We start from the raw sequence: 24,840 nt of genomic DNA on the forward strand, positions 1-24,840 counted from the left end.
AAGTGTGGCCCTATGTCCATGGCTCCCTTAGTCCCCTGTGAATGCGGCTACATATGATTATGCCAGGAGACAGCCTTAGCACGGCCCCAGACATTGTTCCAAGGGAGACACAACTGCCCAGAGTTGACCCTCCCGATGAAACCCACTGGCCATCCCTGGGCTAACAAAGGGATGAGTTACAGACTCATAGTGGCTGAGGGAGTAAAAGGACTTCAGAAATAATAGAAAATGATATTTTTAATGAGATAAAGTTAGAGAAAATCTACTGACAGCTTGCAGAATGTCTGAGAGACAAGTTAGTAAATGAGCCAGGGAAGTACATTTAGGAAGGGGAATTGTAGACAAAAACCCTCTCTGTCTCGCCCTAGCATATTAGATATTCACAGACCAAATAGAAACGATTTGCTAGTACTTGTTTGATCTCTGTTTTGTCAGTTTTGGCTAACTGAGAACTGACTATGTGACAAGTCAGCTAATCGATATTTCTGTGTGCCTACTGTGTGTTAGAAACTTTGGTAGATAGTAACAGTAACTAAGAAGACGTGTTATTTAATGCTGGATAATGAAAACCGTCGCTTCAACACAACGGCTATCATTTTTAGTGAGCGACATGGATTTTTTTTTCCTGTTAAAAGTGTATATTTAACCCCAAATATAAGGCAGTAATGCACAGTGGTTAAGAACACAGACTGTAGCCAGACTGCTCTCTGGCTCCAGTCCCGACTCTGCCACGTTATGGCTTTGTAACATTGGGTAGGTTTTTCAAACTTTAAAGATGAGGAGAATAACACCTACATTATACGATTAGTATTAAAATTGAATGAATTCGTATTTGAATACCGCTTAGAACAATGGTTGACAAAGAGTACTATGCCAGTTTATTAAATAAATTTTAAAAAATCTCTTCTTTGTGTTAACAGGGAACAACTGTATGAATTATCAAATCTAGCTGAATTGCAACAGACATGATTATCTGTCTTTCAGTCAAAGAAACTAAGACCCAGAGAAAGAAAACATCTTGGCCGAGAACCCAGTCATTGGCGAAACTGATACTCATATCCATTTACGTAGAATACTGCCCCAGAGAAACAGGCAACAGCCATCAGCATTGAGACAAAGCCGTCCATAAGCAAAAAGATTACAACTCGTTGGAAGCTCAGATGATTAGTATTTTTGAGCAGTATTTTAAAATTAAGGTAGGTGCATTTTTCAGACACAATGCTACTGTATACTTAATAGACTATAGCAGGGTAAACGTCATTTTTACATGCACTAGGAAGACAGAAAGATCTTTGGACTTGTCATGGTCACTTTACTGCGGTGGTCTGGAACCAAACTCACAATATCTCTGAGGTATGCTGTACAAAGAGCATAAGTGACACGATGGTGAAGCTAGCGGGGAGAACCACTGGTTCCTTTGTCCTGGATAATGACACCCAACAGTGCCGATCTTTGGAGTACTTTTCCCTGTTGTTTCATTCCACTGACTGAATTTGATTGTTTTGCCTCTAAGTCATTTTGTCTGCGTGACCACAATTATCACAATAAAAATAGCAAACATTCATCACCGATAAAAGTTTCTACATATCCCATGCTTCAGGTAATCACCGATCTGCCTTCTTTAACAAAAGTGAATAGTTTATGGCTTGTTTACATTTTGTAGAATTTTACATAAATGGAATCATATAGTATGCACTATTTTTTAAAATCTGGCTTCTTTCATTCATAAATGTTTTCAGAATCATGTTCTCCCTTTTAATTGCAGAATAGTAACCCATTGCATAGTGTTATGGGTAGAATGGGTCTCCCCCCACCCCTCCCCATGAAAGATATGTTGAAGTCCTGACTTCTAGTATTTTAGAATGCAGCTTTCTTTGGAAATAGGATCAGTACGGAGACAACCAAGTTAAAATGAGGTTATTAGGGTGGTCCCTCATCCAATGTGACTGGTTTCCTTATAAAATAAGAAACTTTGGACACAGAGAAATGCACAGAGGAAAAATGATGTAAGCACACAGGGAGAACATCAACTACAAGTCGAGAAATTTCTGAGGCTGCCAGAGGCTAGGAGAGAGGGCCGGAACTGATCTCTTTCCGAGCACGTAGAAGGACACCTTGGTTTTGGATTTCTAGCCTCTAGAACTGTGAAATAATAAATACCCGTTGTTCAGGCCACTTGTTATGGCAGCCCTAAGAAACTAATACATCTGGATATACACTAATACATGTGGATCTAGACTAACACACACGGATATACAAAATGTGTCTGTTTGTCTCTACTAATAGACATTTGGGGTTGTTTCCAGTTTGGGGCTATTAACAAAAGCCCAAATGGCAGCTTTGTGTGGACATGTGTTTTCATTTCTCTTGGGTAAGTATCTGAGAGAGGAAGGATGGATCCCATAGTAATTACGTGCTTAACTTTTCCAAGTAACTACCAAACTCATTTCCAAAGCGACTGTACCATTTAAAAATCTGACCTATGAAAGGCAGCCCATGAGAGTTCTATTTCCTCCACATCCTTGCCAATATTTGGTTTGACCGGTCTGTTCAATTTTAGCCATGCTATTAGGTGACTAGTGGTATTTCACTGTGCTTTTAGTTTGCATTTTCCTAATAACTGATAATATTGAGCATCTTGTCATATGCTCACTTACTATCTGTATATCTTCTTTGGTGGAGCATCTATTCGTTGTTTTTGCTTATTTCGCTGGGTTGTACATTTTCTTATTACTGAGTTTTGAGTATTTTTATACATTCTGGATATAAATTTCTTTATTAATTTATAAATATTTTCAAACTTAAAAAAATTTTGACTTTATGTTTTGCACAATGTAATAAAGTATATTATAGTTCTGATGTAAAACCTACAGTTATAAAACTTCTAGAGGAAAACAAGGAGTGGACATCTGTGACCTTGGGTTAGGCAAGATTTCTTCAATATGACACCAAAAGCATGAACCATGAATGAACAAATTGATAAAATAGACCTTATGAAAATTAAAGATGTCTGCTCTTTAAAAGACTCTGTTTAAACTGATGGTTACTGAAGGAGAGATGGATGGGGAGATGGGTTAAATAGGTGACAGAGATTAAGGAGGGCACTTGTGATAAGCACTGGATGTTGTATGTAAGTGATGAATCATGAAATTCTACAAATCATGAAATTCTATGAATCGTGAAATTCTACACCTTTAACTAATATTAAACTGTATGTTAAACAAATGGAAATTTCATTTTTCAAAAATGTTTATTTATTTATTTTGAGAGAGACAGAGAGAGAGAGAGGTAGAGAGCAAGAAGGGGAGGGACAGAGAGAGAGGGAGAGAGAGAATCCCAAGCAGGCCCTACACTGTCGATGCAGGGCTCGAACCCACAAACCATGAGATCATGACCTGAGCCGAAACCAAGAGTCAGATGCTTAACCAACACAGATGCCCAAGCTAAACAGAATTTAAATAAAAATTCAGAGACAAAAAAAGAGACTGTTTAAGGAATAAGAAGACAAACAACAAAATGAAATAAAATATTTCCAAAATGCACATCTTGTACAAGACTTTTATCTATAATATTCTTGAAACTCAATAAGGAAATAACGAACTCAATATTAAAAATGGACAAAGTATTTTTTCTTAGTCTGTAGCTTATCTTTTTCATTTTCTTGTTTTCTTCCAGAAGTTTAATAGTTTTAGATTTTACACTTAAATCTATGATTTATTTTGAGTTGATTTTTATAAATGGTATGATGTATAGATTGAAGTTCTCTCTCTCTCTCTCTCTCTCTCTCTCTCTCTCTCTCTCCCATAGGATATCCAATTTACCACTCACCTGCCTTTGTACCTTGGTCAAAAATCAGTTGTCTATACTTGTTGATATGCTCATATATATTTAGAATCTTCTTTTCTATTGATTTATCTTCATGCCAATTCCAAACTGTCTTGATTACTTCTGTTTTATAATATCCTCGAAATAAGGAAGAGTTTGGGGCACCTAGGTGGCTCAGTCAATTAAGTGGTTAGGTGTCTGACTCTTGATTTTGGTTTGGATAGTTACTATTGCTGTCTTCAGGTTCATTAATCTTTATTTCTAATAATATCTAATCTGCTGTTAATACCATCCAATGTAGTTTTCATCTTAGACATTGTAGTTTTCATCTCTAGAAATTTGATTTGGATTTAAAAAATATCTTATGTCTCTACTTAAATTTCTGAACATGTATGATATGGTTATAATAACTTTTAATGTCTCTGCTCACTCTAACATCTATATCAATTCTGGATTGATTTTTACTCTCATTATTGGTTATATTTTTCTGCTTCTTTGCATGGCTGGTGACTTTTAAACTGGATTCCAGGTATTGTGAATTTTACCTTGTTAGGTGCCGGACATTTTTGTTTTCCTATAAATATTCTTAATCGTTTTTCCTGGGATGCAATTAAGAAACAGGTTGGCCTTTTTGTGTCTTGCTTTTAAGATTTGTTTAGGTAGAATAAGAGCAGCATTTAACCTAAGGCTAATTATTGCTCACTACTGAAATAAGATACTTCTGAGTATTTTACTAGATGTTTCATGGGATATGAGGTTTCCCATTCTGGCTGGTGAAAAGAGGTCATATTTCTGGTCCTGTGTGAACTCCAAAGACTGTTTCCTCTGATCCTTCTGGGGCGGTTATTTGCTAACATCAAGCATTTTCGTCACACATATGCACTGAGCAGTACTCTTGAGAATACTCAAAGGGGGTCCCCTGCAGATCTCTCCCATCTCTGTTATTTGTACTGCAAATGCTAGCCAATATGGTCTCCATGGATGCTCAGCTTAATCTACTCAACTCAGGGAAACTCAGGGTGCTTTGGTTTCCACCCCCTGCATCATGGTCTAAGAACTCTCTTACAGAATTAAAAGGGGCAATTTTAGAGCTCCCCTCATTTGTTTCCCGTCCCTTACAGATTGCTGTCCTCAATGGCCTGATATCCAGTGTCTTGAAAACCCCTGTTGCATATATTTTGCCCTTTTAGTGGTGGGTTTGTTTCCAAGAGATGGTGAAACTAGTTTCTTACTTCAACTTGGCTAGAACTGGAAGTCTTACATCCCAGATGTAAAAGGACTTCAAAAGGACTCAGAGTTTTATAAGATTATATTCAAAATGTCTAGGATACAATTTAAACACATTTGATATGCAAAAAAGAGAAAATCTCAATAACTCATAAGGAAAAAAACACTCAACAGCTGCCCACCCTGTAGTGATGTGAATCCTGGTGTTCTAAATCCTCTAACAAACTTCAAAGCAACTATAATAACTATGTTTCATGAAATAAGGTTGAACAATCTTGAAACAAATGGAAAGATAATAGTTCTCAGCAGGGAAAGAGAAGCTGTAAAAAATAAAATGGACATTTTAGAACTAAAAAAAGTAAAGTAATTATGACACAGAAAAGAATGTGTAAACTTGAATAGAGCAATAGAAAACATCCAATTTGAATACCAGAGAAAAATTTATTGGAAAAAAAGCTAACAGAGTCTCAGGGACCTGTGGAATAGTATAAAAAGATACAAAATTCATGCCAGTTGAAACCTATGAAAGGAGAAGATGATGCAGAATAAATATTTGAAGAAATAATGGCTGAAAACTTCCAAAATTTTGGAAATTTTGGAATTTCCAAAACTGTGGATTTTTCATGAGAAACAATAAAGGACAGAATAAAGGGACACAACACTTTAAAAGTAGTAGAAGAAATGAACTGTCAACCCAGGATTCTCTATCCAATAAGAGTACCTTTGAAGAATGAAGGAATAATAACAACAGTCTGAGTTGAAAGAAAATGAAGAGAATTTTAGTCAAAAGCATTTCTTCTCTAAAACAAATGTTAAAGGAAGAACTTCAGGAAAAAAGGAAATTGTACCATAGGGAAACTTGGAACTTTAGGCATGAAGGAAAAGCAACATAACTGGTAAACGACTAGGTACATATGACAGATTATTTTCTCCTCTACATATGGAATACGTATGTACATGTGTTCTCTGGAATACATATGATGATACAAAGCCAAAATTATACTATTGCCTGGGTAGGTTTTACTGTATGTAGATGTAATACATATGACAACTACAAATACAACATAAAAGGGGGAGGATACATTTTCTACATTTAACCCAAAGAGGTAAAATATTAATTTTAGTCAACTATAAAAAGGGACATATGTATGTAGCAATGACTAGACCGACCACACAAAGGGATAAAGACAAAAAGAGAGTAGATAAATTAAGATGGAATATAAAGTTAAATATTTCAAACATTTTCACAAAAGGGGAAAAGAGGAATACAAAATAGAGGGGGAAAAACAAAATAATGGCAGACTAAAACACCAACTTATCAATAATTACATTAAATATAAATGGTCTAAGCACACAAAAGACAGCAATCATTAAGTTGGACAAAAAACTAAGACTCAAATATGTGTTGTTGGGAAACCAACCCACTGAAAACATCTTGATATAGATAGGTTAAAAGTGAAAAGAAAAATATGTAATGTGCAAACACTTAAAAGAAAGCTGGATTGTCTCTATTAATGTTAAACAAAGTAGACTTTAGAACAAGGAAAATTACCAAGAGGCATCGTTATGTAATAAGAGGGTCAATTCACTAAGAAGACATACAATCTTTTATATGTATGCACACACAGAAAACCAAAACAAAACCCAAAAAATGGTATTAAAATACAATTGGAAGAACTGCAAGGAGAAATAAACAAACCCACAATTATAGTTGGAGGCTTTCAGTTTTGTCTTTCAGTAACAGGACAAGTAGACAAAAACATTACCAAGACCATAGAAGACCTGAACAACACCATCCCACCAAAGAATAGCAGAATATACATTTTTTTTCAAGTGCACAGGAAATGCTTATCAAGACAGAACATATACTGGGTCATAAAAACAACATAAATCCGTAAAATTGAAAACAGAAAAGAAATAAATACCAGAAATTGACTTTTTCAAATGTTCAATAAGAATGGTAAAACTTTGTACAGATTAACCAGAGAAGGAGAGAGAGAGAGAGAGAGGGAAAGAGAGAGGGAGAGAGAGGGAGAGAGAAAAAATTATAAATATCAGGAGGGGAAAAGATGGTATCATTACAGACCCAACATATGTTAAAAGTGTACTAAGGGAATATTATAAAGAACTCTACCATAAGAGACTCTTAAATATAGAGAAAAAACTGAGGGTTTGATGGGGGGGGGGTGGGAGAGAGGGGAAAGTAGGTGATGGGCATTGAGGAGGGCACTTGCTGGGATGAGCACTGGGTATTGTATGGAAACCTATTTGACAATAATATTAAAAAAAAAAGAACTCTATGCACATACATTTAGCAACTTCAATGAAATAGAAATTCCTCTGAATACACAAACTACCAAAACTCACCGAAGAAGAAATAATGTGAATAGTTCTATGGTTTTTTTTAATGTTTATTTATTTTTGAGACAGAGAGAGACAGAGCATGAACGGGGGAGTGCCAGAGAGAGAGGGAGACACAGAATCCAAAGCAGGCTCCAGGCTCTGAGCTGCCAGCACAGAGCCTGACGCGGGGCTCGAACTCACGGACCGTGAGACCATGACCTGAGCCGAAGTCGGACGCTTAACCGACTGAGCCACCCAGGAGCCCCAGTTCTATGTTTTTTAAGGAAATTGAATTCATAGTTAGGTAGCACAGATCAGTATGGACAAGAGAAAAATAATCAAGACTAACTGATGTAGGCTCCTTAACTTCCCTCTGCTGAGGAATGAATATACCGGTCTCTCAAATCTAAGATTTTGGTTGTTAACTTATTTGATGAAGGGTGTTGAGTAGTGAGTTGAGAACGACAGGTTTTGAGCAAATGTCTTGAAATAGGAGAGTGATATGATAAACGGTTCCTAAGGTCTTAATCTCCTTAAAGTAAGGAGTTTTTGGCAAATTGTTTTTGAATTGGTATCTACTTAGAATAGATAGCCTCTAAAAACAGGGATAATGACCAGGGGGACGTGACAGAAATGTGGTGGTAAAGATTTGATCTAGGCAGGCAGTTTTCAACAATGAATGTAAGGGATAAATCTAAAAACTGGTATAGTTTATATACAACCACATGTTTGTTTTAATTTTTCTCTAAGTAAGGTATTTTTCTATATAAGATAACACATAGCTATGCTTTTTGGGTAAAAGGCAATACATATTAACTAAGCACTTCTAAAGCATCTGGAAAAAGCTGCCTAATTCAATACCCTTTCCCTCATCTGTTCTAGACAGTTAAACATGTTTTGGACTAGCCGAATTTCCACAATACTTTTTTTTTTGACATTAAAATGGCTGAATTCTCCAGGCAGAAAATGAAAACCCTAAAATAGAGACAGAATAACAAGTATTACTTCTGTTAAAACAAATACAGAATTTAAATACACAATTGAACTACTTCTGTTTATGTGTTTTAACATTTAAATCTTATCCTACACAATAATTGAAACTGCCCAAAGAAAAATAACCAATTTGAGGCTGAATAAAACGAGGCTGGTGGTCTCGGGAACAAGCATATTAGTCAAGTAGTGTTGGCAAAATCCATTTTTGCGTGTAATTTTGAGAATAAGCCTTTAGGTCAGCGTTGAGTTTGTGCGTGTGCCGAGAGCTAAAACAATGTGGCCAATGAGAACGGCTCTTGTGTGATGTTTTCAGTTTCTAACTTTATCCCCATCTGTCTGAACATTCCTGCAGTGGTGCCCAGAACAGCTTGTTGATAACAATGAGGCAGTTTCAAGGGGCACATTTTTCTAGAGACCAAATGATCTTCAAAACACTCAAGAGAAAATCAAGGTGGTCTTCTAAGCTCTTGGTATTCTAAGTTTTGTTCGTGGATCGGAAGTACTGACATATCCAGAAGCTATGCTGGAAATACAGTATCTCAGCCCCAACACCCCGCCCCGCCCCCCGCCCCCCCCCCCCCCCCCCGCCACCACTATGCTCTATTGAATCAGAATGTCCTGTCATTTCATCAAGACTCCCAGGTGATATTACAACTCGAGACAATGTGTTTTAAGCTCTTGGAACAGGTTTTGCTGGGAGACGAAAGGTTTACATATTTTAAGAGACGAGTGCTGATTCTTTAGGTGAGGGTTTTGGCACGGCAGCTATGTGACTGAACAGCATGCAGGGACAATACAGAAAAGGCCTCTCCTGGCAATGACGCTCAGAAAACTAACCTCCTATGGCACAGCAGAGTTCCTGGAGGTCCTCAGAACGCTTATCAAGTTCTAACGCAAGAGTTTCGGTATCAGGCAAGTGGTATTAATGCTTTCCTCATGTTTAGACAAATCCACCTGTTTTTATAAGTATGCATTTATGAATTAATAAGCATGTACAAGAGGTCAATCTTCCAGCACTTTCTCAGACCAAGAGAAAATAATTATCTGTAAACAGTCTGATTTTGTAATCACACAAAAAAACATCTCCTTCCTGCAGCAGGGACACAGGGTGGGAAGGTCCAGTTTGTAATTCACAACCTGGAGAGGGGCTGAGTGCTATACTAGGGTCCAAATTCGGTCTTTCTCCAATTTCCAAAGCACAATCCTGGCCCGAACCTCTGGACACACAGAGAACTCTGCCAGTAACAGTCTGTGCAGGATGAGGAAATCCTTCCTTTGTCAGTCTCTGGCAGTCAGGACCCCTCTGCTTCATTTCAAGATTAATTTTCTGGCTAAATCTTTGTACTCCTCGTTCTCAGAGATCTTTATGAGGAGAACAGGCAGATCTGGATGGCCTAGATGAGCTTGACCAAGTGATTTCACACATGGATGGAGCACAGAGCTAGGCTTGGGTGGGGTGGAACTTTCTCCTTTGTTTCTCCCTTTGGATGTCTGTGTCCCCTCCTTCAACAGCTCCTTTTACGACCTTTCGTTGGCTCATTAATGGGATTCCATTTAGAAATGAAAATATAAGCGATATCTAAATGTCCAATAATAAGGGTGTTTTAACCATATGCTTTTATTGATTTGATCGTTCACCCTGTCATTTTGGGACTCTCTTATGGTGCTGTGCTTGGATATTTAAAATGTTCTTCACTGAATCATTCTCAAAGCTTCTGGAAAGTCCAACAATGAGTTACCACATGGAACCTTCACAGAATCCCCAGAATGCAATGTCCTGATACTAGGAACAGTAAAGAACAGGGAGAGGGATACTGTCTCGGAAGCCAGACACGTGGGTGTTGGCACCTTAGCTCTGTCACACCTAGCTGTGCCACCTTGGGTAAGTTTCTTAAGCCTCAGTGAGCCTCCATTCCTCACTGTAATAGGGGAAAAATACTACCTATTGCGGAGATTCTGTGAGGATTCAGAGAGAGAAGTGTAGATCTCTTAGCGAGAAACACAGGCACTTAGTAAAGAATCAAGAGGATTATGCTCCCTTTTCCTTTGTATTGTGAATATTTTAGTGTGGTTTCCCTAGAGTATGGAGCCTGAGTCAAAACTTAAGTGCCAAAGTTTTGCTGAGGGGGTGCGATACAGGGAAGCAAGAGTGAAGGAACCAGGTAAGTGAGGTAGGGGATGGGAGAAAGCAAGGGCAAAGGAGTGCATTCCAAGCTGTCAGATTACCTGGAAACTTAACTGGTTGCTCAGACAACTCCAGAGAGGGGAAAATGGAACCACTAGATCCCGGAACAGTCTCTTAGGGAGGAGAGAGGAAGAAGAATCTGTTGCTGCTATCTCCTCTTGCTCACTGAACAAAGTCTCCCCCTCTCTCTACCACTGGGGTGGAACTCTCTAACATTTCTGGGTTATTTTTTCCACAAGAGCAGTGGCATTTAGCTAGTGAAAGGGCACGAGCCAGCAATATTTTATGCCTGCCTTTCTGCACACTGCCTTCTGAAAGACCCATCCTGGAAAGCCAGTGGGATGGGGTGGGGGGAGCTTAGGAAGCTTCTGGCATCTGTACTTCAGCAGTGACGGCAAAGCACAAGGGCAAGAAAAGAGAGCCCCGTAGTGTCAGGTCAGAGGTATGAGATGAGGCGGGTTTGGTCCTGTTTCTAGCAACATGGGAAACCCAAAGCAGCTGCTTGCTGAAGCAGGGCCAAGTGCTGGGGAGCCTGGTGCAATGAGAAGTCAGCCTCCATCAGGAGGGCAAGGACAGAGGTCGGGCAGCTTCTCTTCAGTAGATTCACATCACCTCTCCGCCCTGACAAGAGTGCCATTGGCGCCAAGCGATCTTCCTGGAGGGTCATCTGTTTCCCCAAGCAGGCGACATAGCCAAGCAAATCTGAGAGGTGCATAAATTGGGTCTGGTATTACGAGAACAGGATACGGCCTTTCAACAGCGTATGAACGCAAAGGGAATGCAACAGTGGCTCACTGCACAGATCTGACCCGGCTTAAGTTTATTTTTAGGGCCCCTCTGGTTAAAGCTCAGGAGCAGGGTTGGGTTTAGAGGCCTTGATTTGCAGAGTTAGCTTGTCACCTGACTTCAGAGTCCACGCTCAATCACGTAACTGTGCCTACTGCCCCGGCACAGCTGTGCACCAACACTGGGGCACTATCATCGGCCAGCATGCGCAGAGATGAGGCCTCATGTCTCAGTGCACCTGCAGTGACAGAACCAGAGGCCGCAGAAGACACTGGAAACCCAAGAAAAAAGAAAAGGCTTTAGCAACAGAGAACCAAGAGAGAAATCAAGAAATTGAGGAACATACTTGTGATGAGCCGTGGGTGATGTATAGAATTGTCGAGTCACTGTATGGTTCACCTGCGGCTAATATAACACTGTATGTTAACTATACTGGAATTAAAATAAAATTAAAAATTAAATACATTAAAAAAATTGTTACATAAAAAAATGAAGGAAAACGAAAGTTGCACGTTGAAGGGAGTGACCATCAGTTTCAGGGGATGCCAAGAAACCAGCCCAGTAGAACAGGAATAAGAAACAACATAATGGAGACCAGAGCAATTTCTGTGGCATGATGGGGGCTGGGAATATTGCTAAGGACTGAGCACCGTGCAACGGAAGTGAGGAAACAGCTGGTATTTTTTTTTTTTTCCGAAAGTATTTTTTACTTAACGATTGTCAGAGAAGCAAACGAAGGAAAGTTATGGTAGCTCGAGGAGAAGCAGGGTTGATGCGAGGTATGTATATATTTTAAATACCATTTATTTATTCATTTATTTCACCCATCCTGATATCATTGGGTTGTTCCCAGTTGTTGACAATTAGGAATAGTGCTGCTATAAATATTCTTGTAAATGTCTTTGGGAACATGCGCGTGCCTGTTTCGGCTGAACGTATCTGTAGGCATAGTGATAACGCATTTCTACATTCATTGGTAGCACAGTTTATTGATATTTCAGTCAGATCATGTTAATCAAACCATCTGAAATCTCACTGTGTATGTGTGTCTGCTTGCTCTAAAAATTACTGGTAGTGGTATATCAAAACCCACAGTACATTATTGATACGTGTTTCCTCTTTTGCTAATTTTTGTTGTCTACATTTAGAAGAATATGCAAACTTAGAATAGTCTCTTTAAGCATATACAGATTTAGACTACTTTATATCTTCTTGGTAAATTGAACTTTTTCTCTCTATAAAACTTCCTTTTCTTATTTCTTGTAATACTTCTCATCTCAAAGTTTTCTTTGATATATTTTGCTTAGGGTTTGGAAGGAATCTATTTTTTCTATCTTTTTATTAATAATATCTTACAAGATTTTTTTTGTTTATTTATTTTTGAAAGAGAGAGCGATAGAGTGACAGAGTGTAAGTCGGGGAGAGGGGCAGAGAGAGAGGGAGACACAGAATCTGAAGCAGGCTCCGAGCTGTCAACACAAAGCCTGATGCAGGACTTGAACTCGCAAACCGTGAGATCATCACCTGAGCTGAAGTCAGACGCTTAACCAACCGAGCCACCCAGGCGCCCCTATGTTACAGTATCTTTATATTCTTATATGTAAGATGTGTTTATTATAATCAGAATATAGTTTTTTTTTTTTGATCCCAACTCCTTGGATCAAATTTTCCCATTTGTAAAGTATTTGCATCTGTTTATGCTTATTACAATGATCTAGATGCAAGGTATTTTTTAAGGTGGTGGCAGCATTTGTTCTACTTGCAGGCAGAGGGGAAATAAAAAACTAAAAAGGTTGAAAATATAAGAGAGGGAGAAGAAAATGATGACTGATGGGTTGTGTTCTAGAGTGGATGGACGGCAATGATATTTGGAGTCGAGAACATAAGACAAGGGGTGGTCTTATAGAGGAAGCCGGGGAGGATTGGTACAGATCTATGTTTGGGGGTGGTATAAAAAGATGTTTAGGAAGATTGTCTTTGTTGGCCTCTATTTTTCTCACAAGGTGGGAACAAGGTCTGCTAAAATATCTGCAAACAGAGCTAAGAGGTTTGGGGACATGGAAAGGTTCTGCCAGTGCCACTATGGTCTATGGAAACGAGAGAGTGACAGTGAGAGAGAGAGGTGTTTGGGAAGTGAGGAACAGTCCTCTGGGCAACCATAAAATCCCGCCCCAACTAGCTGTCTACTTGATTTTCCAGGGAGTCCCCAAGTCCTACGTCCTTCTAGGTCCACATTGTCGCAGCTCTGAGGGATCGCTTTCCCAGATAGTGCTAATGCTGTCGTTCCAGTTGGAATAAAACCCTGGAAGGAGTTTATGTGGAATGGCAGAAAGAAGGACTTTTTCATTCATCCCCCTGATTTCTGTCTTATGTGTAATTCGATTTGATCTGCCTTTTTTTTTTTTCACACAAGCTGGTACCTCTGTATGCCCTATAGTATAATCTTCCTTCTATGTAGACTGTGGCTCACTTAATAGGTCACATGCATGTGTACACAGCATGGTGAGATGGCCAGGGAGCCAATGATGCTGGAAAGCTTGTGATTCACTCATACTGACCTCTTCTTGGCTTTACGTTTTGCTGGCTTTTGCTTTCTCGACTCCTGAATCCTTAGCATAAAATTCTCGCTGCTTGGTGAGACAGCAGGACCCGGTGGTTAAGTCCAGAGGCTCTGAAATTACATTCCCTAGTTTCAAAATATGACTCCATCCTTTACAAACTGTGTTATCCTGAGCAAGTTCTTGACCCTCTTGAACTTGTTTCTTTATCTGTAAAATGAGGATAAAAGGGTATCATCCTCACAGATTTTTCATGAGGACAAAAATGGTATACGTGTTGTGATGATAGGTTTAAGCTGTCACCTTGGTTACGCCATAATTGAATACACAGCTATTCAATTAAATACTACATCTAAGGGTTGCTGTGAAGGTATTTCATAGATGTGGTCAACATCTGCAATCCAATGACATCAAGTAAAGGAGATTATCCTCTACAACCTGAATTGGTGGCATCCAATCGGTTGAAAAGCCTTAAGAGAAACACTGAGATTTCCTGAGAAGAAAGAAATTCTGCTTCAAGATGGCTGCATCAGCTCCCGCCTGAGAGTCTCTGGCCTGCTGGCCTGCCACAGAGACTTTGAATTTGCCAGCCTCACCACTGTGTAAGGCAATTCCTTAAAGTAGATCTCAATTGTATACATATCCCACTGGTTCCGTCGCTCTGGACAACCCTAATGCATTTGTGCAAAGCAGTTAGCACGGTGCCTTGTTCATCACAGTCCCCACAAAGCATAGACCTATCATTATGATTTTCTGCATATATGTTTAATATAGGGAATGCTTTCTAGAAACATGGGCTGCTGGGGGTCATCCCTATGAAAAGGCGATCCTGACAGTTACTCATTCTTGTCATACTTCCTGAAGTTGTGACATGTCTCTGTTCCATTTTTCCAGCGCAACGACGTGATGAGCTCCATAACGTCTTAGGTCTTGCGTGGCCCTCTACGTGGCAGCTGATTTTCACTCTTGCTTCTCTGACATTCTCCTGGGAAGGCCACTAGCCACTCAGCCTGCACTTCACATCACCCTGAAGCTGTTCCGTGAGGCTTTGCAGCAGCCGAGGCACTGTCACCTGCGTACCCTGTTTAGTTTTGTCAGAGTTGAACCACAAGAATATACAATAATGGGAGAGAGACCAAAGAGTTAAACCTTATTCAGACTGAGCAAAGCGCCTTCTGGGAAGCTGGTTCACTGGCTAAGAATACTCTATGTCCTATACATGATACTCTATGTACTTGTACTCATTGTACATAAGGAAACAGGTTTTTTGTAGGTCAAAAAGGTTGAATGTTGGCAATTGCATATGTTTCACCGTATAATTATACTCTGACTTGCTATAATGGATTTATAGAGTCTCTATTTTTTTTTTTCAACGTTTATTTATTTTTGGGACAGAGAGAGACAGAGCATGAACGGGGGAGGGGCAGAGAGAGAGGGAGACACAGAATCGGACACAGGCTCCAGGCTCTGAGCCATCAGCCCAGAGCCCGACGCGGGGCTCGAACTCACGGACCGCGAGATCGTGACCTGGCTGAAGTCGGACGCTTAACCGACTGCGCCACCCAGGCGCCCCGAGTCTCTATTTTTAATAAAAATATTTCTGTGCTATATAGGGCAGTGCTCAACAACATATGTGTATAATTCATGTTGCTATTCTTAGACTTTTAGTTGTAGCAAAAGATCCAGATCTTGGCCTTAATACTTTCCTGGGGTTGGTGTTGGTTTCTTGGAGAAATGGGGAGATGGGCTAAGCATGGAGGCTGGGTGTGCTCTCTCATTATTGACATCACAACAGGCAGTTTGCAGCTTAAGTCTCCAGCCCAGAGTGTCCTCACTGAGCCATTTGTTTGCTCTAGCTGACCCAGATATTACAGTGGGGATAGATGAGTATTAGGTGTCATATTATGAGCTCTTCTCCGCCAGTAGGCTATTTTCACTATATTGGGGGTTTTCGGTACAGACAGCACCAAAGATGGGGGCAAAATGCTAAGTAATGCTATGTATACACACACGGGGTTTTGGAAAGGAGAAAGATGCTGAATGTTACTTAATTAAAAGATGAAAAAAATCCTGTCTCATACTTCACATCATCTACATAAATAAGCAAAGCGCCATGTACTTCATGAATGATCAATAAAAATATGAACTGAAGTGTGTCATGGAGTAGTATGAAGGCCTTGACTTTAGAGCTGGATTAACTGGGTTTGAATCCTAGGTCTGTCACTAAATAGTTGTATGGCCGTGGGCAAGTTAACCTCCCCGTGATTCAGTTTTTTCTTCTGAAAAATGGTGATGGAAACAATCCTCTATCTTAAAAGGTTGTGGCGGGGTATTTGTAAGCTATAATGTCTATTCTATAAAAAGCATGGTATATGCTGACTATTATTATTATTAAGTGAATGACTTTTAGTACATAGGAGAAGTTTTAAAGTTCAAATTGTGAGAAAAGGTCCAGAGTGGGGTGCCTGGCTGACTCAGTCAGTGGAACATGCAACCCTTGATCTCCGGGTCATGAGTCTGAGGCCCATGTTGGGTACAGAGATTGCTTAAATATTTTTTAAAAAATTAAAATTCAAACTGTGTTACAAAGCAGCATTAAAATCCTCAAAACCCAACAATTCACAAACTGCCCAAACTCCAGAAACTCCGGTTTTTTCTTCCTGTATTAGAATGGTATGCTATTAATTACTGTGTGCTATTATGTAGGTCATAGGCCAGACTGGATCTCTTGTCTCTTGATTTAGGAAGACTTTTGTTGTATTTATTTCTTCTCTATCCCATTTCTTCCTCCTGGTATTTGATACACCCTTGCCAAATGGCTTATGCAATCACTTCTCTCCCTAATAACTGAGGACCATGGCATTGGTATTGATCACTAAGAACAGCCAATAAGATAACCTGACCGATACATCCACATCTACTTCCTGAGTTTCAAATTGAAGACTGGGTGTATTTTGTCCACTATGAGTTAAAAACGAATGTATTTTGCTCTTATATTGCTATGTGGCATTTTAGAATTCAACTGTTTGTAATCAAAGGAAAGCACTGTTCCAAACTACCAGCTTCTCTGAATGCTATACCTCATGGGAATTCAGAGAAACCCTAAGCATCTTTATCAGTTATTTTCAAAAGATTTATCGGAGGAAGCTTGGCATCTTAACACTGCATGATTTTTCTCGCTGCTCTGAAAACTTCATTCAGATTCACCCCAAAGCCACTGAACTTGCATCAAAAAATTCAGCCTTAGAGCAGAGAAGTGGCCTTTTCAATAAAAGTGATAAAAATAACCTAAAATTTCCAGGGTGCCTTTCTTCTCAAAAACTCATAAAGCCTTTACACAATTCGGTAGAAGGATTTTTATCCCAGAAGGGTTTCTTTCCTTGCGTGGCATTTGATTGGTAAAGTTTCTCAAAGTTTACATATATTTCTGAATCTCCTTCTCATCTTCTGTGGTGGTGTTGTCAGATTCAACACATTTCAATATTCAACACATTTCAATTTTACTTATTATGGATGCCTATTCCTTTTTTTAAAGAAAAAAAGCAGCGTTAAGAGCAGTCATTTTTCTCAGTCCCTTTATCGTTCAGTGTCTCTGGATAGCATTTTGTTCCTAAATCTTTCCTTCTTGTGCAGCCATTTCTACCTTCATCCTTCCATTTCATTTGGGGTATTCCCACTAGGGCTTATGAGCTGACATAGTGCTAATACTCCAGGACCTTGGGCACCAATTAACAGCCTGACTTTTTAATAAGAGTCTCATATTCTATTAACTGCTGTTCAGACCTTTGAGGCTTGGCTCTCCCAGAAAGTTAAATCTGTTTCCTTCCATTGTGTGATGGTTAATCCTATTATCTGTACTTCTGTCCCTCCGTCCACCCTGCGAGTACATTTGTTGTTGGTGTTAAAGAAATCAGCTTATATTCCTACGCCCTTCCGTTCTTAATTTCTTATTTTTTTTTCAGTATTTCTTTAATTTCATCCGCAGTATTCAAATTTTCCAACTTTGCTTTAGTCGTATGCTATAAAAGCAAGTATTTCTGTATCTCAGCATCTTTTTTCCTATTATAAGGGCAACATACGTTCATTACAAAAAGAGTCAAACATTCCATATATAATTTCACCTCAATGAGATTAACAGTGCCCACATTTCCCCCCCAGTTTTGTTTATAACTTAAAAAAATCCAAATTGAGATCATACCTAATTGGAATGAAGTTTAAGAAAAATCAGAACCAAAAAGGAACTAGGGCACTAAGCATAATGCACCAAGTATTTATAGATTTTCTACATTATAGATTTATAATAGATACATTTCTATAGATTTAAAACATTTTATAAGATTTTTTGAGCCCTTTCCCAAGTCTTACTACTTTTTAAAAAAAGATCCCCCCCCCCGCCCAAAACTGCATGAGCTTATTGTCTGAAAGCACCTGAGGGTTTAGGTACTTGTACTCCTAAGTGTGTGTGTGTGTGTGTGTGTGTGTGTGTATCATATATATGCATGATTTATTTCAAGAAATTGGCTCATGTGATTGGGGGTAAGGCTGGCAAGTCTGAAATCTGTAGGGCAGGCCACCGGCAGGCTGCAAACTCAGGCAGGGTTTGTAAGTTACAAGACTATCTTGAGATAGTCTTGAGGTAAGAGGAATGGAATTTTGTGCCCAAGTAAGCCACTTAGCCATCTCTTAAATAATTGTCTCCATTTATGGTCAGGAACCAGGCAATCCCATAACAAAGGCCCAGAAGATGCTCTCGATGAGCAGTAAGTAGTTGAAGAACAATCTAGAACTCAAAGAAGTGCTTAGAGTCACTTATTCCTTCCTGGTTCTATTACTGAATCTGTGTCCATTTAAATAACTTCCATTTCTTAATGATTCTTACTTTCAAAGGTGAAAACTCCACATGACAATCAATCAACAATCATCATTATCAAACTTTTAAGGGGCAGGTGAATTCCTGTCCTGTTAAAACTCTTCAACAGAACAAAAAAGATAAAACTCATCCCAATTTAATACTGTGCAGCCACGTTATCAGGCATTAAGAAGGCTGGGGCCAGGTCCCTGTCTTCACTGGTGTCAGGGTCTCTGGAATTAACTGTTGCTTTAAACGATATATTGTAGAAAGAAAACTACAAAATACTCTATCCTATAAAATACATGAAAAAACCTCCTATGTGAACATTAATAAGTTGAGTCCAGGTCTTACTTGCCCAGGTGCTGGCACAGAGAAAGCAGATCTGATACCATCCAGGGATGAGATTTGTTTGGGAAGGTCAGAAAAAAAGGAAGATCTGGAGAAGAGAGTTTAGAGTTAGAGTTTAGAGTGGGATGGAGACGCTATACCATCAAATTTACAATGCGGAGGGAGGGAAGTGAAAAGAGGTGGGGCTCCTGGAGGCAGCGGGGAAGACCACATTTATGAGCCAGAGGCCGCACTGATAGTTCCAAGAGTGAGTCAAGGGTGATACGCCCAGGTAGCATGCACTTCACAGGGCAGGGTCTTTACTGGAAGGTGGAGAAGTAGGGAGTAGGGAGTAGGGAGAAGCATGACCTCATTTCTTGATCTGAGGAATAACAACATGATAATTGTAATGACGGAATACTAATAACTACCATTTCTGGAGCCCTTACGCAGTACCAAGCTGTGATCTATCCTATCTCACTGAACAAGGGTGTGAGAAAATGAGCAGCTTCCTGGCACTGCAGGAGAATTGGTGCCACCAGGAAAGAGCTTGTCACAGTTAAGGTGTGGAAAGGAGGAGGAGGTTCCCAGAGCTGTCTGAGGACACAGGGGAATTTGTAGGTAAAGGGGAGTGCAAGAGGGCAGAATATAAGGACTTCAGAGGAAGGGGGCTGAGTGGGAGTGGGGAAAGGATGAATAACCAGTGGGACGTGTCCCATGCCTTATGTAATAATGGGGGGGGGAGGAAGCAGACTTGGGGTACAGGGCATTTAGACTTGATCATTGCTAGGGGTTGATGGGCTCTCTCTAGAGGAAAAACAAAGGACAGTGAAAGATGAATCATGGCCCAGAGAAGAAGTCCAGGTGCGGGGAGTGGAAAGAGGGCAGAGGGCAGAGCAGGGGCAGCTTAGAGAGTCTCTACCTGGTCCTCTTTCAGGGGTGGTTGGAGGCAGAATGGAGAGGAAGGGCTGGAGCCTGCCAACGGCACTCAGGCCATGAGTAGAGGCATTTTTTTTCCCCCTATTTCTTCAGACAGTTGGCATCCCTGAATATATATATTTATTTTCAGGTTTTCATGAGGAATAAGGCTTCTGGAGGTTCTTGAGCTACTTGGTATCTACAAATATGTCTTGAGTTCTTACTCGTGCTGTTCGGTGCCCCTGGGAGACAAAGACGTGAACAACAGGGCCCTTGCGCTCGAGAGACTGAGAGTCTAGTTGAGAAGAAAGGTCATGACAAATCAAATAATATGAAATGTCGATAAGACAAAACAAAGTCATAATTAAGTATATGGCATTTGGGAAATAAAGTCTGTGGATACATAGGTATCTGAATTCAGAGAAAGGAAGTAGAGCCAAGTGGTATGGGAAGGTTTGAGAGGGGACGAGAACAGTTGGCACAGGAAGTGAAACAGCATTTGGGCACGTCAAGGAAAACTGCACTTCAAGCACTGAGCGAGTCATGAGCAAAATTAAGAGAGCAGGTAGCAGAAGGCTCGTGTTGGAGCAGTTGTGGAAAAGGACTAGAGAGGCAGCAAGGCCTGAGTGAGGATGGCCTTGAATGCTGGGATGAAGAGCTAAAGAGGCAGGATATATCCTGTGGGCAGTGAGAAGCCAGGAGGGTATGAGTCTTCACTCTGCTCTCTGTAAGCTTTCTCCTTAGAATATTGTTCTGTAAAACAATTCCATGTGATTAGCTCCAGGATGCCCACCAACAACCAAAAAAAAAAAAAAAAAAAAAAAAAAAAAAATCTTTGATTTGGGACCAGGCACTATGCTTTTCAAGGCCAGAGTGTGGTAGTTCTTGGCAACTGCTGTCTTTCGTGGGTGGGGATACAGGAAGAAAAAAAGCACATTCAGAGGCATGCCTAACCTAGATGTGTTTGTTTTCAAATGTTAACCAACTGGTTTCGGAATAGACTGAGAAGGAAAAAAATGCAGTGTGCAAAGCGTGGAGTTTAGGGATCCACAAGAAGAAACAGAACAGGGAATGTGCCGACGGCCGAATGATTTCAACACGCGTGGGTGGACTGGGTATGTTTCAACAGATCTGGTCTTTGTGAGTCCGTGTGGCTTGAGGACAGGCAAGCCTACTGTGTCTGGCCTCAAGCTCATCATGAGACCACAGCAATATGTTAACCCAAACTGAGAATGATGAACTCCTTCCTTTTTGTGCGTCCGGGTGCATTCATGAGCACGTGGCTGTAGAGATAAGGAATTGTCGCGCGCATTTGTGTGTTGAAACACACACTCGATAACCGGCTAATGCTTGGCCTTACATTGGACCACACGAATAAAGTTAAACCATCCGAGGAGCAAAGGAATGTTTGGTGAAAATAAAATAAAATTCCCATTTGAGGTGTGGACAGTTTAATCCGTAAAGTTCATTATAGGAAAAAAGAATAAACAGAGAGTTCTTATATATGCTTCTTAAATTCCATACAGTCATTATGTTGTCACCATCTCTCCTTATTCCTGTTGTGGTCATGTCCTTCCTGGTATTCTGACTTCTAAACAACAGTGACAATTATGCATCTGGAACAAAAGTCTTAGAATCCCACCCCACTTCTACATACTATCAGAATGTTTGCAATCTCTCTTTGTTTTTCTATTACTTGAAGCACCAAAGTCAGCATATCTTTTAATTAATCCTGAAGTCTTCAGCTAATAATCAGATCAATTAAATGAGAGAACAAAATACATGTAAAATTGGAAAAAGATAGTTCATTGAGATGGGAAAGCTGAGGTGGAGTGGGGGGGAGGACACTGACTGAAGTTGTTTATTTAGTAAAGCCTTTTCTGCACCACACATGACATAAAAGTACATGTCAGTTCTGTGGCTGTCCAAAAATGTCTGATTGTTAAGTCAATGAAGATTTTTTGAAAATTATTTGAACTTTAAACATTAAGATTTCCTGGCTATTATGGACAAGACATTCTATGGAAATGAACACACAATTAGAAGGGCCATGTCCCATCCTTGCTCTGGGGACACTGTATATATTCCCAACGTGGGAAAAAGCCATTTCTAAATGTCTCACTGAAAGAAGTAGCAAATTCTTACAGTACCCAAAATATTGTCACTTGAAAACGGCCAGGGAATTAACAGCAAATGACCAATGAATGAATACATCTCTGGGCACCGCATCTCAGATCACTCCTGAGCTACTTCTCAAAAGAGTTTATGAACTGAGGTTTAGATTTCTATCGGTATGTTAGATTTGAACCATAAAAAGCATCTTTCAGAGCGCCTGGGTGGCTCAGTCAGTGAAGTGTCCGGCTCTTGATCTCGGCTCAGGTCATGATCTCACGGTTGTGAGATCGAGCCCTGCATTAGGCTCTGTGCTGAGTGTGGAACCTGCTTAAGATTCTCTCTCTCCCTCTGCCCCTCCCCCGCTCACACTCATGCTTTCTCTCAAAAATAAAAGCATATCTCATGCACTTAATAGAGTACCGGGCTGGGCCTTGGAGATGTTCCTGAGCTCTGTTTCCAGCCACACAATGACAGTGATCCCTGCTATGTGGAAAACCACAGTACACAGACCACACCACCTGAGACAGGCAGCACCATGGGCATGGAAATGGGCATAAGCTACTTTTAACGATCACAGTTTAATGTAAGTAATGAACAAAATGCCTGATGGGGTCGAGGATGGGAGGCCTGGAAGCTTTGGGGCGAGTAGGAGGTGAACTCTGAGACACAGCCTTGGATGATATATTTAGTTAAAAGGTGAAATTATTACTCCTCTTCTAGGAAATGAGTCAAGGTCTGGAAGAAGAGGTGGAAGTTGTATAACTTGTTGGAGCGACGGGGAAAAGTTTAATAACTGTGGCGGGAGGCATGAAGACATTTTCCAGGCAAACATTAATGAAGTGAATCTCTCAGGACTAAGGAGCTCCATCCAGCACAAGCTCACCCAGTAGAAATATTATCTTTAAATATTGCTCAATACTAGATGTGTTAGAACATATTGTACCCTTTGTTTAAGAAAGCCAGTTCGTGTGTGTCCCCTTTCCTGAATTTCAGGAAGCCTCATGGTTGACACTTCCCCCTTTGCAGGACCCTAGTTTTCCATTCCTCAGCTACACTGGGCCAGTCCATAAATCTAGATGTACTTCCAGTGTTTTCTCTGCACCTGCTCTAGAGGGTGCTATTTTACCTCTTGAAACACAACACCTTTCTCTTTGATCCTTTTGAATGCTCATTAAATGCCAACTACTTTTAAAATATCCTCTGATCATTCCACTTTGATTTGAATCGCTTCCTGCTCTGGACAGGACACCTATGCAGACACCTATAGCATTTTCTACCTATGATGAATTCAACCCATTTCATCCCATATTAGGGTTATCTTCCCTAAACAATCCTCAGTTGCAATATATTATCAAAATTTATGAGTATCTAGATTTTTGTTTTTTCTTCGGACCCTTGCCTATACCTTACCTAGCACAACTCTTACACACAGAATGTGCTTACCAAATATTTCTTGAATGAAACGAAAGCAATACTTTCTGAATGACATTGAGTTGATGCTATAACAATGGTTCCTTTTCTGGAGAACTCCTGTACTGAGAAGTAGGACCAGAGTTTCATACAGCCTGGGATTCTTGGGGCTGGATTTGAAGTGGGGTTAGGATGGACTTGGTTCTCAGAATGCAGAATATGGTGCTAAGGGGGCTCACAAGATAGTGTCATAGGGTGAAGCCAGATTTGAGAATGAAATGGTTCAAAAGGAGTATCAACCAAAGACACAGCGACCAAGAGTCCACCAGCATGGACTACACCGGTTGGGCAGAGAAACGACCAGCAAGTACAATTAAAAGAATCTTCTCGAGGCCACTGGAGTAAGAATATTGGAATCTGGTTAAAGAATTAAGTGGAATAAACTCTCTGTGACACTTCACCCCTTTATTGTCTCATCCAGTGAGATTTCAAATTGTATTTCTTAAGTAATTTATTTATTTTAATAGAGAGAATATGAACACGAGTGGGGGAGAGGCAGAGAGAGAGAGAGGGAGACAGAGAATCCTAAGCAGGCTCTGCACTGTCAGAGCAGAGCCTGCGAGAGGGATCCATGTCATGAACCACGAGATCATGATCTGATCCGAAATCACGAGTCAGACTGAGCCACTCAACTGAGTGAGTCCCACCAACTGAGCCACTCAAACACCACCATCCGGTGAGATTTCAAACCCGTGTTTGCCCTTGTCTTAGTTCAGATGTCATCAATGTGGCTTGATACAAGTTGTCACCAGCTATTCCGTGGTGGGTCATCTTAATCATCTAGTTAGAATCTGTTTTTCTTAAATTTTCCTTTAATTTCCTTCCTTTAACGTAAGCCTTCAAAAGCGTGCTCCCAATGCGCTATTATTATCTATAACATTCGAAAAGCCTGAAAACAGGGGGAGGTTAGCAGCTTTCTCTAACTAGGGTCAGACTGAGTAAGGTGAACATAACATAGATGACTTTTCCTGTCAGTGACAGTCTGAACTTACCCTACCTCCTAGAATCTGATTATCAGGTTATATCTCTTGTGACCTTGATTTTTCTGGGGCCCTGGTTCTAGTGATTATCATGAGGTGTGGCAAAAAATGTTTGTGTGAAAACAAACATTCAGGCCAAGTCATACCTTTTTTTCACTGAAAAACTTTATGGTAGAATGTGAGTCTCTCTGAATTTCAGACACCTTGCTTATACAATGGGATAATAATGTCAATGAGCCCAATTTGCAAAATCTTGAAGGT

At 40.1% G+C, this 24,840-nt stretch overlaps 1 long non-coding RNA gene across 1 annotated transcript; it reads left to right on the top strand.

The window, feature by feature from the left end:
* The first annotated feature begins 933 nt into the window (after positions 1-933).
* Positions 934-15,281, top strand: LOC115525720. Its single transcript, XR_003972448.1, has 2 exons — positions 934-1,196; positions 14,812-15,281. It is a non-coding gene; the product is annotated as an uncharacterized LOC115525720 (long non-coding RNA).
* Positions 15,282-24,840: the final 9,559 nt, after the last annotated feature.

The sequence above is a fragment of the Lynx canadensis genome, chromosome A1, assembly GCF_007474595.2.
Source record: "Lynx canadensis isolate LIC74 chromosome A1, mLynCan4.pri.v2, whole genome shotgun sequence".
In the NCBI taxonomy this organism is placed as follows: domain Eukaryota; kingdom Metazoa; phylum Chordata; class Mammalia; order Carnivora; family Felidae; genus Lynx; species Lynx canadensis.